Here is a 17,287-nt window from a genome sequence, read left to right as displayed (position 1 = left end):
CGACGAAAATTAAAATTTTTCATAGACAGTAAATCTATTTCAATAATAACAAGAAAGGAAAGCTTATTTCGGGCGGAAGTTGATATACCCTTGCAGTTATAACTGGATATATAGTGACATATTCACATATTCAGTTATGTACCAAAAAATAAGAATATGCAGCGTAGGCGATCCCACGCTGAATCAATGTAAAGTGACATATTCACATATTCAGTTATGTACTAAAAAATAAGAATATGCAGCGTAGGCGATCCCACGCTGAATCAATGTAAACAACTGAGCGGTACTCTTACTCCCAAACTTATGTACAATCCATATCCCAATCGCTCCCATACTTTTGTAAACAAAGGGCAGCACAAGAAAGATTTTTGTCACAAGAAATTAGTCTTAAGCTGAGTTCATTTGAATAAAGACGTGAAATTAAATTCGTTGTTCGTTAATTTATTCTTCTTAGCGTTGTCTTTAGTCAACTGACGGGACATTAGTTCGACTCATAAAATTAGTAAACAATTTTACTGGCGCAGTCGGTAGGATACAAAAAGTATCCAAAAAAAAGAACCTAAAAAAAGAACCTATAATTCAGTTCTCGATTAACAATTACGCGACCCTTCAACCCTTTCAACTTGGATTGGATACCAATTCGGTTGTCCAACAAAAAGTGGAAGTGAAATCAAAATAAGTTAAAAAAGAGAAATAAGTGTAACATATAAAAATTAAAGAAAAATTAAAAACAACAAAACTAAAACTTAAATAAGTGAAATCAAAATAAAAATAATAATAAAATATTTATAAAAATAAAAACGATTTTCGTGGCGCTAAACGACAACAATCTTTCTGAAGCTCGTCGGCTACTTAAAGACATCATGCCATTTAAGGGTGATCCAGAAACCCTCTACACCTTCATCAGCAGAGTGGACTATGTAATGTTACTCTTCCAAACGAATGATGTACGACAACAAAGGATTCTACTTGGAGCTATTGAAAGAATCCTAGACGGACACATAACACGATCATTAGGCCTTAAAAACATCGAAGATTGGCCTACTCTTAGGTAAAGGCTAATTGGAGAATTTAAGCCGCAGACACCGAACTACAAATTACTGGAGAACTTCAGGGAGACGCCTTATAAGGGAAATCTGAGAGCATTCTGCGAAGAAGCAGAAAGACGACGTCAACTACTAATTTCAAAATTGCATCTGGAAAATTGCATCTAACCAATCAGAATTTCTTATTTATGTGCAGGCGATTAAAGATTCCATAAAAATACTGGTTAGAAAATTACCAATACAACTATTTAAGATCATTAATAACTATAGCACAAAATGAGGGAATATATGAAGAACATATTAAAAAATACAGAAAACCGTAACAAAAATGCAAACCCTACTCAGAATTCGAAATCACACAAATTTAATACAAATACCCAAATCCCATATCAATCATTTAGACCAGAGGTCGGCACGGCCCTATCTCGGGGGCATAGGAAATTTCTCTGCCCGAGCTCTGCCACACACACACAGTATAAATGTGTGAAACGTCATGCTCAAAGCCCACTTTCTGCTATTCGTTACTAACACTAATGCGGTAAAATCATATCAATGTATTGGGGTGCCGACCACTGATTTAGACCCACCTTTACACAACAAATTCCTTACAACCAAGCCATGTGGCATATACCAAATCATTTCGGTCCCAACCAATACATGAACACACAACCGATAACTCATAAAAATACTTTCCCACAACATTCCAATAAAATTCAAACTCCTCAAACAGCACATTTTAAAGGAAATATATACCCTCAACAGCAACAACCTTCCACCTCTAAAAAAACTAACTTCCCGGTTACCAAACGACTAAGACCATCGGACAGTGAGCAAACTAAAATGTCTATTGACGAATTGAGATTTCAATTTACAACCCAATTATTATGAACAACAGTATTACAATCAATACCATGGGATGATTAATGAAGGGCAACAACAGGTACAATCTATCCAAAATACAAATTATCAATATCAAAATAGCTCAGAGCCAAACGAAAATTTTCGGTTAACAGCCCCGGACAACACCAGTACATAGAAATAACATACAAATACCTTATACACACAGGATCCACAATAAAACCAATAAAAATATATTTCATCTTCCTATACAAAATACTAGATGTGAAGTTTTGACATCAAATGGTCCTATTACGTTGAACGACTTGATTATGTTACCCAGCAATAGTATTTTTATAACAAATGAACCATTTTATGTACACAGTTTTTCTAATAATTATGATATACTAATTGGCAGAAAATTGTTGAAAAATGCACAATCAATTATAAATAATAAAAATAGCACAGTAACCCTTTTTGATAAAACATACAAATTAATTACTTCAAAATCAGATAAAAACCAAAATTTTTATATTCAAAAGGCACCAGAAACAAATAAAAATTCAGCTTAGGAATCAATAAAAAAAATAGATTTTGAATTATTTCGACTAGATCACCTAAATCAGGAGGAAACTACAAGGTTAATAGGTTTATTAAACAAATTCAAAAATCTTCAATATAAAGAAGGAGACAATCTAACATTTACAAACACCATTAAACACGTACTAAATACAACACAACACAATTTATTCAAAACAGTACCCACTTGCTCAAGCACACGAAAATGAAGTCGAAAACCATGTGCAAGAAATGCTTAATCAGGGATTAATTAGAGAAAGTAATTCACCATACAATGGTCCTACCTGGGTAGTACCAAAAAAAAATGATGCTTCTGGTAAAATTAAATATACAGGCATGCTCCGGTTTTCACTTTCGGTTTTCGTTTTCGTTTTGGGACCAAAACCGAGATTTTCGTTTTTAGGTGCTCCGGTTTTCACAAGTTATTAGTTATCGTTTTGCTATCGAAACGTTTCATTACTCATAACTTCTTGCTGCCGAAACAGGTGATTTGAGGTTTGGTCAGCAGCAAACAACGCGAAAAAATGCCTTTTTTATATTCAATTACATCTTTCGTAGCCAAAAGAATTAAGGGGAAAAGCCAGAAAAGCCAAGTTAAGGGGATGCCACCTTTTCAATGGGTTTCATTTTCATTTCATTCCGGTGTTTTCAACATTTTTTTTATACACTTTTAGAACATAACTAATTAAATTAAATTAATTAATTTTTAAAAACATAGTTTACCCAATTTCTACAAATTTATCGCCATCCATTTGATTATACAAGTATTTTTAACTTGCTTTTTTATTCTATCAAAAGTATGGCAGCTTAGGCGATAACTTATGGTGTCAAACTTATCGGTCGTTCACCAAAACGAAAATTGTTGTTGCCGACGGCAAAATTTGATATCCAAATTTGAGGTGGGGTCAGAAATTACTCGTTTTAAAAATAATACCAAGCCTAATTGATCTTCTAGAGGTCTTAAAAGAACGACAATAAACCAATAAGTCAACTATTTTTTTTCTTTTTCCTCCATTGATTTAGCAAAGGGATTTCATCAAATAGAAATGGACCCAGAATCAATATCTAAAACCGCATTTTCCACCAAAAGCGGTCATTATGAATACCTCCGAATGCCATTTGGTCTTAGAAATGGACCAGCTACTTTTCAAAGGTGCATGAATAATATTCTTCGACCGTTACCTAACAAACACTGTTTAGTATATTTAGATGATATTATAATTTTTTCCACGTCCCTTATTGAACATTTAAATTCATTACAACTAGTTTTTTTTTTTAAACTTGCAGAAGCTTGCAGTTAGACAAATGTGAATTCTTAAAAAAAGAAGCTAGCTTTCTTGGTCACATCGTAACCCCTAATGGCATAAAGCCAAACCCCCTTAAAGTTAAAGCTATAGTTTCATATCCAATTCCAACAAAAGTAAAAGAGATCCGAGCATTCCTTGGATTAACCGGCTATTATCGTAAATTTATCCCAAACTACGCAGACATAGCCAAACCCATGACCAAATGTTTAAAAATAGGAGCAAAGATAGATACAAAAAATCTCGACTACATAGAAGCATTCAAAAAACTTAAAGCTTTAATTATTAGAGAACCAATTCTTCAATTACCCGATTTCGAAAAAAATTTCACTTTAACCACAGATGCTAGTAATTTAGCCCTTGGAGCCGTGCTTTCTCAAAATGGCCATCCTATATCCTTTATTGGCAGAACACTCAATGAACACGAATTAAATTACAGTGCTATCGAAAAGGAGTTACTCGCCATAGTTTCGGCCACTAAAACTTTTCGACATTATTTACTAGGACGACATTTCCTCATTGCTAGTGACCATCAACCTCTTAGATGGCTGCATACATTAAAAGAACCAAATGCCAAGTTACAGAGATGGAGAGCTAAATTAAATGAACACCAATTTAAAATCGACTATATTAAAGGGAAAAAAAAATTAAGTGGCTGATTCATTATCAAGAATTAAAATTGAAGAAAATCATCATAGCGAAGTTACTCAACATAGTGCAGACGAAGACAATAGCAACCTTATTCATTTAACAGAAAAACCAATAAATTATTTCAAGAAACAAATAATTTTTGAAAATTATTCAAATAACAATGAGAGCCATGTAGATTTTGAACTTATTCAAAGAGCACACAGAGAAATTAATAATACCACCGACACTAAAGTAATTCGCAGCCTCTACCTTTTAAAGAATGTTTGTTCATATGCCGAATTTAAAGAAATTATACTTCAATCACATGAAAAACTCTTACATCCTGGTATTTAAAGAAAATCACTTCTTTCCCAATAGCCAATTATTAATCCAGAACATAATAAATGAATGCAACATATGCAATCTGGCTAAAACAGAACACAGGACAAACACTGGACAAACACCTGCTCAAATATTCTTATAGGCTGGGCATCCAATATTAGACACTCAAATATTAAAGAAAGGAAAATAGATAAACTAAATGAAGATCGACAGGAATTTAACATTGACACCAGATACAGAAAAGGACCAATTCAAAAGGGTAAACTAGAAAATCCATTTAAAGCAAATAAAAATGTGGAAAAAATAGACGAAGACCATTACAAAATTACTAATCGAAATAGAGAAACCAAATACTACAAAACACAATTTAAGAAACAAAAGATAACTAATGCCGTTAAACTCCCACAGGAACCTTCTGTACAATGATGTTGTTTCTATTATTCACCACGGGCCACACTCAACAAATTCAAATAACCAACCCAGATTCCGACCTTGGCTATTTACTCTTCTCAAGCATTCCAATTCAAATACCGGTAATATATGAACATCACTGTCTAAGAATTAATTTAACGGAAATCAATATTATCACAAACTCTTTCGGTAAAAAAATCACAGACTCGTCCAGAATGAAGTACTTGTACAATAAACTACTAAAAGAATTAAATGGTATAACTATTCATCAGCAAAATAGGCAGAAACGTGGACTATTTGACATAATAGGTTCATCCATTAAATTTCTTTTTGGCACACTTGATGAAAATGATAGAATAAAAATTGACAAAAAATAGATATAATTGCAGAAAATTCAATTCAACTTCATAAATTAACTGATGTTATAAAGTTTGTGAATGAAGGATTACAGAAACTTACTTATTACGAAAATAACCGCAAATAAAATAGTATTGACACGCTTGTTGAGTATTTATTGAGTATATTGAAGATATAGAAATGGGCATGCAACTTTCCCGTCTTGGACTTTTTAATCCAAAGTTGCTCAACTACGATAAACTAGAAAGCATTGACAGTCAAAACATACTTTTAATTAAAACATCAACTTGGATTGACTATAAAAATAATGAATTACTACTTATTTCACATATCCCTATTAATCACAAAACCATTAACACGATTAAAATAATTCCTTATCCCGACCATAATGGGTATCAGCTAGACTATTCAGAACAATAATCATATTTTGAAGATGAGAATAAAATTTATAATCAAGATAATGAAGAAGTTAATAATGAATGTATTAAAAATATAATGTTATTTTAAAATGTTATTTTAAGCGAAAATTCGATAAGTCTAGAATTTGATTTAACACCATTGTATTCACCGATTAATGTAACCAAGATAAAAATGGTGGAACACAATGACGTTTTAAAACTTATTTCAGAAACTAGTGTAGTGTTAGTTTCTTAGTTTTACGTAATTATAATAATTGTAGTTATTGTTCTTATTATTTTTCTTGCCCTATCAAAATTTGTTACACTAAATCCACTCACCATTTTATGTACTAAATTTAGAAAACAAGATAAAAATAATCAAGAACCACAACAAGAAACAGAACCGGCACGAGACCAGTTGCCTACATTGTACCCTTAAATGCCAGCCCAAGCATAGGCAACCCTTTTTAAGGGGAGGGAAGTGACATATTCACATATTCAGTTATGTACCAAAACATAAGAATATGCAGCGTAGGCTGAATCAATGTAAACAACTGAGCGGCACTCTTACTCCCAAACTTATGAACAATCCATATCCCAATCGCTCCCATACTTTTGTAAACAAAGGGCAGCACAAGAAAGATTTTTGTCACAAGAAATTAGTCTTAAGCTGAGTTCATTTGAATAAAGACGTGAAACTAAATTCGTTGCTCGTTAATTTATTCTTCTTAGCGTTGTCTTTAGTCAACTGACGGGAAATTAGTTCGACTCGAGTAAACAATTTTACTATATATCGCCAAAATCGGAAATAGGCCGATCATTATAAGAATATCATAAAATAACCAATTTATTACAATAAAAAAATTTAAAAAAAATTCCCAAATTCCTATCTTCAAAAAAACCAAAGTTTTATTTTTACCCCGAAGTTTTACCATTTCCGATCAATCAGTTATATGGCAGCTATAGTATTTGGTTTGCCGATCCCGGCCGTTCCGTCTTATATACTGCGTGCAAAGGAACGAAGGATGTGTGCAAAGTTTCAAGTCGATAGCTTTGAAATTGAAAGACTAGTTTGCGTAGAAACAGACAGATGGACAGACCGACAGACAGACATGCTCATATCAACTCAGGAGGTGATCCTGATCAAAAATATATATACTTTATAGAGTCGGAGATGTCTCCTTCACTGCGTTGCACACTTTTGGGCAAAATTGTAATACCCTCTGCAAGGGTATAAAAATTTAATAGTAAAGGGTGGTTAAATTTCAAGGGCCGATGTTGACTTTGAATAAAACACAAACTATTTAGGAAATTATTGTAATTTTTTTTATTATGATATATTGGTATTATTCAATTATATATGGAACAAAATATCGGCCAAATGGGCGCAGCGACCACGGCGGCACACCTCCATCCGATGGTCCAAATTTTCGATGTCCCTGAGGCATAATGGAGGTTCTATGCCGTTAATGTGCCGAATTATCTCACCTTTTCTTTTAAATAACCCCAAAGAAAAAAGTCCAACGGTGTCAAATCACATGATCTTGGTGGCCAATTGACATCGCCATTACGTGAGATAACACGGCCATTGAATTTGTTGCGCAAAAGAGCCATTGTTTCGTTAGCTGTGTGGCAAGTGGCACCGTCATGCTAAATCCAGAATCGTCCACATCCATATCGTCCGGGCCATAAAAAGTTCGTTATCATCTCTCAGCATGCACTGGTGTTCTCACATCATCTTCAGACCCGGTTCGCTCGAATTTTTCCACGATTTTTGCGATAGTACGCACATTTGGACGATCAAATTGACCAAAAAAAACACGAAGTGCACGATATGCATTTTGATATGAAAGCCCATTTCCAAAATAAGTCTGGATAACTTTAACACGTTGTTGGATGGTGTATCTCTCCATGGTTCAAATTTTGACTTAAATTATAAAAAAGAAAGACAAATGTATGTATGTATAATAATTTTATTAAAAAAAGACTTTGTTCAAGCTTGACAACGTGTTCTTTTTATGCGTTTATTGGTGTTGTCCAAAGGTAGAAAAAAGCTAACCTACTAACCCGTCTGTTGTGGATTATAAAAAATTTTGTGCCATCTAGTGGCATACGTATACGAACTACCGAACTGAGCGGACGTGCTTTGTCCGAGCTCCGGGAAAACTGCACCATAATACAGCTAATCAAAAAAACTGGGGTAACCCAATATAAGCGAAAAGACGCTGAACTACAATTTACTAAAAGCGACAGAAAAGCTTTTTATAGCAGTTGTTATGTGCTAAACCAAAACTAGTGCATTGTTAAAAAAAAAGTAAGAGCCACGCAATGAGCCCATTGAGCAACGATCAAAAGAACGAGCGTAGAAGTTCAGTGAGCCAAAGAAACGGCTTCTACTCTTACTTTTCAACCCGCGATACCGAAGTGGAAAAATCGGCGATTATAAGCAACCCGGCTTTACTGACCGCTGAAACCCAAAGGGCACGGTCTTGCTCACCCGCTCTGCTCACTCCGACTCCCGCGTCATGGAGTTCGCAGTGTTAAATCCCCCCTCCAATATGGGAAACAAATTTCGCACCAACAACTAGCAGCGCTACAACTTCTGCAACAACAGCGAAAACCTCTCCAACTCAAAGTACCGCGACGTCAACGACTACAGCGAGTACAAAAACAACAACCTCACAAAGTACCAAAGCGGCAACGGCCACACAGACTGGAATGGATCGCTACATCCAAATTAAGCGCAAGCTTAGCCCACAGAGTAATCCGGCAGGCAATAAAACAAAAATTAACTGTGTCCTGAATATCGATAAAGAACCAGGCAGATCCACTACTAACAGATTTGCCCTACTGGCGGAGGTTGAGGAAAACCAACCAGCCCAAGACACCGCAAAAAAACTCAAGCCCCCTCCAATCTATATTAGGGAAAAAAGCTCGAGTGCCCTGGTCAACAAAATTGCGTCGTTGATCGGGAACGTGACAACTTTCATGTTGTTTCGCTTATCAAAGGGAACATCCATGAAACAAAGGTGCAAGCCAAGACTGAAGAGCACTTCCGAATCGTGTCCAAATATCTGGACACTGTACAGAAAAACTATTACACGTACCAGCTGAAAAGCCTACAAGTGGTAGTAAAGGGAATAGAACCTGATGTTACCGCCGCGGAAATAAAAACCGCCCTTAAAGAAAAGGGCTTCGCCGCCAAGAATGTTATTAACATTCTAAATAAAGATAAAAAGCCACAACCCCTCTTCAAGGTCGAGCTCGAGCCAGAAAGCAGGTCGCTGAAGATGAACGAAGTCCACCCAATCTACAACCTGCAATATCTTTTGCATCGGAAAATCACTGTTGAAGAGCCACATAAACGCAACGGTCCAGTGCAATGCACTAACTGTCAAGAGTATGGACACCCAAGGTCTTACTGCACACTTCGGGCTGTCTGTGTAGTCTGCGGGGACGCCCACAAGTCCGCTTGCTGCACTACAAACAAGGACAGTACCGTGAAGAAATGTGGAAACTGCGGAGGCAGCCATACGGCAAACTATAGAGGATGTATGGTGTATAAGGAGTTAAAGAGTCGCATGCGTCAAGCGACCAAAACGCGCAACCAAAATCCACAGAATGCGTACATTGCGTCAAAAACTACGCCAGACGTCTTCTTCGCAAAAGCTGCGAGATCCTCATTCGGTCCACTAAACACCACCAACGGCTTCTCCTATTCCGATGCTCAGCGATCTGGAAAGGAAATTCCAATTCAGCTTAACTCTCAAAGCGCTCAACAGGCCCCAGAACAGCCACACAGCAAAACGGAAACTATGATGCTTACCCTCCAACAAAGTATGATGGAGCTTATGTCATTCATGAAAACGACCATGCAAACGCTTGTTCAAAACCAGAACATGGTGATACAGCTGCTCGTAGCACAACAACAGTCTAAATAATCTATGCAGGCGCTACGAATATCAATGTGGAACGCCAATGGTGCCTCACGGCATTAACTAGAATTGTCACAATTCTTGACCGAAAACCATATTGACGTTATGCTACTAGTGGAAACGCATTTTAAAAACTAATACAACTTTCATATAAGAGGCTACACAATCTACCGCACAGATCATCCAGATGGGAAAGCCCACGGCGGAACTGGAGTTCTAATCAGAGAACGCATTAAACACCACTTTCACAAAAGGTTTGCAACAAACTTCTTGCAGGCCACATCAATATAAATTCAGTCAAGCCACGGAATCCTTTCAATCGCTGCCGTTTACTGCCCTCCTCGTTTCTCAATCTCGGAAGGACAATTTATGGACTTCTCCAATTCACTTGGGGATCGATTTATAGCCGCAGGAGACTACAACGCCAAACATACGCACTGGGGATCACGTCTAGTGACTCCCAAAGGAAGACAATTGTACAATGCAATTATAAAAGTGAAAAATAAACTGGACTACGTTTCCCCTGGAAGTCCCACATACTGGCCAACAGACTCACGAAAGCTCCCAGACCTTATTGATTTTGCAGTGACAAAAAACATACCTCGCAATCTAATAAGTGCCAAAGCAGTCTCGGACTTATCATCTGACCACCCGCCTGTGCTTCTAACGCTTCTTCAAAGCCCAGAAAAAACCGAACACCCCTTCAGCCTGACGACGCCAAAAACGAACTGGCTAAAATACAAAAAGGACGTGAGTGCCCACATAGAACTCGCCCCGGAATTTAACATGGAATCGGACATCGACTACACTACGAGCGCCCTGGAAGAAGTACTCGTTGCGGCAGCTAAAATCTCTACTCCTCATAGGAAAGATGTAGACCGAAACAAACACTTCAAATCTAATCAGCAAATCGAACATCTCGTGCGAGAAAAGAGGCGCACGCGTCGTGATAGGCAAAACAGCAGATCACCAGCTTCAAAACAACGCCTTAAGGATGCAACCCGATCACTCGACCAGGCTCTTCACCAACAGGAAGAAAATGCGCAGCTGAGGTACATCCAGAATCTCTCGCCAACAAGCACAATTGAAACGACCACCCCGATAAGAAACTCTTCGGGATGCTGGGCTCGCAGCGACGAAGACCGAGCTGAAACATTCGCCACACATCTCCAAAGTGTCTTCCAGCCAAACCCAGCCTCAAATTCATTCCTCCTGCCAGTAATTCAGCCAAAGTCCTCCCCTCAGCCAGCCGCATCTTCATTCCGGACGAACGAGATTGAAAAAGTCATAAGTGGGCTAAAATCAAAAAAGGCTCCCGGTGGTGACCTATTGACCCCAAAGATGCTGATCGAACTTCCAAAATGCGCTATAGAGGTTGTCTGCAAACTATTTAATGGAATCATTAATCTTGGCTATTTCCCAAAAAAGTGGAAGAAATCCATCATTATAATCATACCGAAGCCTTGGAAAAGACCACACAATTCCGCCATCATACAGACCAATAAGCCTTCTATCTTGTTTGTCTAAGTTGTTTGAAAAATGCTTGTTAACTGCAGCGAATACTGCAGCGCTATTTTCCTCGACGTATCTCAAGCTTTCGACCGAGTTTGGCTCATCGGACTCATGCACAAAATTAAAACGTATTTGCCAACATACACCCACAAGCTACTGGAATCATACCTCTACAATAGGGTATTCTCAGTGAGATGCAACGCAGCTACTTCGGGCGACTACACCATCGAAGCTGGAGTTCCATAAGGAAGCGCACTCGGCCAGTGTCTATATGTTTTGTATACTGCGGATATTCCTACGAGCGCACAACTAACAACCTCAACGTTCGCCGACGATACCGCTATCCTTAGTCGCTCCAGATGCCCAATGCAGGCAATAACCCAACTGGCTAATCTGGCGCATTAAAATAAAAGAACAAAAGTGTAAGCATATAACGTTTACTCTTAATAGACAAACATGCCCTCCGCTTTTCTAAACGGTATGCAGATCCTCAAGCTACCGACGTAACGTACCTTGGCGTTCACCTTGATAGACGACTTACCTGGCGCAAGCACATCGAATGCAAAAGATGCACCTAAAACTGAAAGCCAGCAGCCTCCACTGGATCATAAACTCACGATCGCCACTGTGCCTGGACTACAAGTTACTACTGTACAATTCAGTCCTAAAGCCAATCTGGACGTATGGCTCCCAGCTATGGGGGAACGCGAGCAGCAGCAACATAGACATCATACAGCGCGCACAATCAAAAATCTTGAGAACTATCACAGGGGCACCTTGGTATGTTCGCAACGAAAACGTCCACCGGGATCTGGGCATCCTCGCAGTGAAAGACGAAATCCAGAAGCAAAAAGAGTCATACAAAGAAAAACTGTCTTCGCACCCAAATTTTCTCGCTCGGGGATTGACTCGGGTTTCTAGCGTATCCCGCCTTAGGCGCAACGACCTCCCAACCCAGCAATCGATTTTTAGGGCCGTCTAACTCCGTATCAGTCAATATGACTGTTAGTTAAGTTAAAAATATATGATTTGATACAACTCTTGTTAGTCTCGCAAAGAGAAAATTCACGAAATAAAAGCAACGTTAAAATAAAAAAAAAAAAAAAACTAGTGGAAAAGTAACTATGTGTCATTAAAGTGCAATGTATACATAAACAAATTTTATTAACCCTTTTTTCACACATATTGAAGCACATAAACCACCCCTACCAGCAGAAGTAATCGAACCTTAGGAATCATCAAACAATATAATAACAATGTTCCCGATTTTGATGCTAGCAATAGTGATAGTGATTTAGATTTTAACTCTGAAAATCCGTTTTAATAGAAATATATGTAGAAGACGAATTTTTGGAAAATTTTTTAATTTAAAATGCTTATTTATAGTCAGGTAAGGTTAAGGTTGAGTGGACATAATGCCATTGAAAGGAGATCGATGTCGTGGCTCGCTGCTATAGGTGCCTAGGGATGGGGCGCATCGCAAGCGCTAGCAAGAGCTCAAAGGGCAGGAGCGGCTGCTGCTTCCAATGTGGAAAAAAGGACAATAAGGCGGTCAGGTGGCCGCAGGTGTAAAGGGTTCGGATAGGCGGGGCATGGATTTACAGCTGCTATCTGGCACCTAGGTTAACCAACAGTGATTTCGAGAGCATTATGGACTGCCTGGGAAATGAAACCAGGACGTTCTGATGTCCTTGTAGCAGGGGACTTCAATGCCTGGGCACAGGACTGGGGCTGCCCGAGAACGAATGCAAGAGGAAGAGTGGTGAGAGAAAACTTTGCCTCACGCGATCTCGTTTTACTAAACGAGGGACACCTGCACGCCTACAGCAGAGCCGGAGGAGGATCCATCATAGATCTTACATTCGCAGGCCCCTCGCTAGCGACTGGCGCTAACTAACTCATAGCCCTCACCGGCTTGACCTGTGGCATCTCCATCACCACCTTGTTATTAACGCCAGGATTGGGAGCTGCCTGTGCTTGTCATTTTTTTCCCTTTATTTAAAATGTTTTGTTTTTTAATGTTTAAATCTATATTTACAATGTGTTTTATTTTTATACCCTTGCAGAGGGTATTATAATTTTGTCCATAAGTGTGCAACGCAGTGAGGGAGACATCTCCGACCCTATAAAGTATATATATTCTTGATCAGGATCAGGAACGTGACAACTTTCATGTTGTTTCGCTTATCAAAGGGAACATCCATGAAACAAAGGTGCAAGCCAAGAATGAAGAGCACTTCCGAATCGTGTCCAAATATCTGGACACTGTACAGAAAAACTATTACACGTACCAGCTGAAAAGCCTACAAGTGGTAGTAAAGGGAATAGAACCTGATGTTACCGCCGCGGAAATAAAAACCGCCCTTAAAGAAAAGGGCTTCGCCGCCAAGAATGTTATTAACATTCTAAATAAAGATAAAAAGCCACAACCCCTCTTCAAGGTCGAGCTCGAGCCAGAAAGCAGGTCGCTGAAGATGAACGAAGTCCACCCAATCTACAACCTGCAATATCTTTTGCATCGGAAAATCACTGTTGAAGAGCCACATAAACGCAACGGTCCAGTGCAATGCACTAACTGTCAAGAGTATGGACACCCAAGGTCTTACTGCACACTTCGGGCTGTCTGTGTAGTCTGCGGGGACGCCCACAAGTCCGCTTGCTGCACTACAAACAAGGACAGTACCGTGAAGAAATGTGGAAACTGCGGAGGCAGCCATACGGCAAACTATAGAGGATGTATGGTGTATAAGGAGTTAAAGAGTCGCATGCGTCAAGCGACCAAAACGCGCAACCAAAATCCACAGAATGCGTACATTGCGTCAAAAACTACGCCAGACGTCTTCTTCGCAAAAGCTGCGAGATCCTCATTCGGTCCACTAAACACCACCAACGGCTTCTCCTATTCCGATGCTCAGCGATCTGGAAAGGAAATTCCAATTCAGCTTAACTCTCAAAGCGCTCAACAGGCCCCAGAACAGCCACACAGCAAAACGGAAACTATGATGCTTACCCTCCAACAAAGTATGATGGAGCTTATGTCATTCATGAAAACGACCATGCAAACGCTTGTTCAAAACCAGAACATGGTGATACAGCTGCTCGTAGCACAACAACAGTCTAAATAATCTATGCAGGCGCTACGAATATCAATGTGGAACGCCAATGGTGCCTCACGGCATTAACTAGAATTGTCACAATTCTTGACCGAAAACCATATTGACGTTATGCTACTAGTGGAAACGCATTTTAAAAACTAATACAACTTTCATATAAGAGGCTACACAATCTACCGCACAGATCATCCAGATGGGAAAGCCCACGGCAGAACTGGAGTTCTAATCAGAGAACGCATTAAACACCACTTTCACAAAAGGTTTGCAACAAACTTCTTGCAGGCCACATCAATACAAATTCAGTCAAGCAACGGAATCCTTTCAATCGCTGCCGTTTACTGCCCTCCTCGTTTCTCAATCTCGGAAGGACAATTTATGGACTTCTCCAATTCACTTGGGGATCGATTTATAGCCGCAGGAGACTACAACGCCAAACATACGCACTGGGGATCACGTCTAGTGACTCCCAAAGGAAGACAATTGTACAATGCAATTATAAAAGTGAAAAATAAACTGGACTACGTTTCCCCTGGAAGTCCCACATACTGGCCAACAGACTCACGAAAGCTCCCAGACCTTATTGATTTTGCAGTGACAAAAAACATACCTCGCAATCTAATAAGTGCCAAAGCAGTCTCGGACTGGCTAAAATACAAAAAGGACGTGAGTGCCCACATAGAACTCGCCCCGGAATTTAACATGGAATCGGACATCGACTACACTACGAGCGCCCTGGAAGAAGTACTCGTTGCGGCAGCTAAAATCTCTACTCCTCATAGGAAAGATGTAGACCGAAACAAACACTTCAAATCTAATCAGCAAATCGAACATCTCGTGCGAGAAAAGAGGCGCACGCGTCGTGATAGGCAAAACAGCCCGGAGTGCACGCCGGGACCCGGGCGCCAAAGTAGCAACGGCCAACAAGGCGGCAAGGTCCAAGCCAGCTGTTGCGAACCCGGGTGCCGACAAAGGAAGCGACGGCGAAGCAATCAGGAGAAGGTCCGAATGGACGAAGGCCAAGCCGAGAAATCCCGAGAGGAGACGAGCCAGACCCGACGCCATAGTGATCCAAGCAGCAGGCATGACGTACAGTCAGATCCTAAGCATGGTAACTCGCAGGGAGGACGGGAAGCTTGACGACCTTGGCCCGTGCGTCAAGAAGGTGAGGAAGACAGCCAAGGGCGGGCTGCTACTGGAATTGGCCAGGAAGAAGGAGAACTCCACAAAGGCCCTTAAAGGTTGCATCGAGGAGGTCCTAGGGAGCAAGGCAGAGGTGCGTGCGTACTCGGAGGAGACCAAGGAGTCACTCGTCGAGCTACGAGGACTCGACGCACTAGCTACTTCAGAGGACATCGTCGGGGCTATCGCGCAGCAGGCAGCGGTGGACCAAGGCGCCTTAAAGGTAAAGAAGCTGAGAAGCAGTTATGGCGAGACGCAGACCGCTATCGTGGCTTTCCCCGCGAGCCTTGCCAAGACCATCATTGCTGTGGGCAAGGTGAAGGTTGGGTGGTCGGTATGCCATATGAGGGAAAAGGAGGTCGTGGCTCGCTGCTACAGGTGCCTTGGGATGGGGCACATCGCAAGCGCTTGCAAGAGCTCGAAGGACAGGAGCGGCTGTTGCTTCCGCTGCGGAGACTCGGACCACAGGGCGGCCTCCTGCAAAAAGGACCCACGATGCTTCTCGTGCGAAGATAAGGGCCGGAAGGATGTGAGGCATCAGACTGGAAGCAGAAGTTGCCCCATGTCAGCGAAAGAAGGTGGACCTAGGACGACAGGATGTTAGTGCTTCAGCTGAACCTTAACCACTGTAGGGCGGCCCAAGATGTGCTGTCGCAGACGGCGAGGGAGACGAAGGCGGACATAGCGCTCCTAAGCGAGCCCCATAGGACTGGCTCGGACAACCGCTGGGCAGTTGACCTTTCGGGGAAGGCCGCCATCTGGAGCTGCGGCGCAACCGGCGCGACAATGCACTCAGTGCACAGTGCGGAGGGATTTGTAAGGGCTCGGATAGGTGGGGCATGGCTGTACAGCTGCTACATGGCACCTAGCCTAACCACCATTGAGTTTGAGCGCATGATGGACTGCCTAGGAAATGACATCAGAGGCCGTTCTGACGTCCTTGTAGCAGGGGACTTCAACGCATGGGCGCAGGACTGGGGCTGCCCGAGGACGAATGCGAGAGGGAGAGTGGTCAGAGAAACCTTTGCCTCACTCGATCTCGTCCTGCTGAACGAAGGAAACCAGCACACCTTCAGCAGAGCCGGAGCAGGTTCCATCATAGACCTGACGTTCGCAAGCCCCTCGCTAGCGAATGGCGCTAACTGGAGGATAAGCGGCAGCTTTACGGCCAGCGACCATGAAGCAATATTGTGCTCAATTGGTAACCCTCAAGAACGACCGAGGGACCCGAAACCACGAGGCTACAGAGTCGGTACGCTCCAAGCGAGGATCTTCACCGAGGCAGCGCGCGACATTGGCAACATCTTACCAAGCGGAGCCAACGAAATGGCTGATACCCTGGCTGCTAAGCTGGAGGCAGCGTGCATGGCGAGCATGCAGCGGAGAAGCCGCTACCGCAGGAACCACGCTCCCGTTTACTGGTGGAGCGTCGAGATCGGCTCCATCCGAGCTGAGTGCATGAGAGCAAGGAGGCTCATGCAGCGTGCGAGAGGCAGCGACGCCTTTGAGGAGCGGCTCCTAGCCTTCAAGGACCGGCGCAAAGCATTGAAGGTGGCCATCCGAGACAGCAAAAGGAAATGCTTCCTGGAGCTATGCGACTCGGCGGAAGAAAATCCATGGGGCAACGCGTACCGGATAGTGGTG

The 17,287-nt window shown here is 41.2% G+C and overlaps 1 long non-coding RNA gene across 1 annotated transcript in view; it reads right to left on the bottom strand.

Annotated features, from left to right (window-relative positions):
* The window catches only part of LOC138926876 (uncharacterized), a 35,967-nt gene extending 33,110 nt beyond the window's left edge, over positions 1-2,857 (bottom strand). The window contains exon 1 of the long non-coding RNA XR_011443568.1: positions 2,747-2,857. This is a non-coding gene — a long non-coding RNA (uncharacterized lncRNA). The remainder of the gene's footprint in view (positions 1-2,746) is intronic.
* Positions 2,858-17,287: the final 14,430 nt, after the last annotated feature.

Source organism: Drosophila bipectinata, chromosome 4, assembly GCF_030179905.1.
Source record: "Drosophila bipectinata strain 14024-0381.07 chromosome 4, DbipHiC1v2, whole genome shotgun sequence".
Lineage (NCBI taxonomy): Eukaryota > Metazoa > Arthropoda > Insecta > Diptera > Drosophilidae > Drosophila > Drosophila bipectinata.
This window is presented reverse-complemented; position numbering and strand designations above follow the sequence as displayed.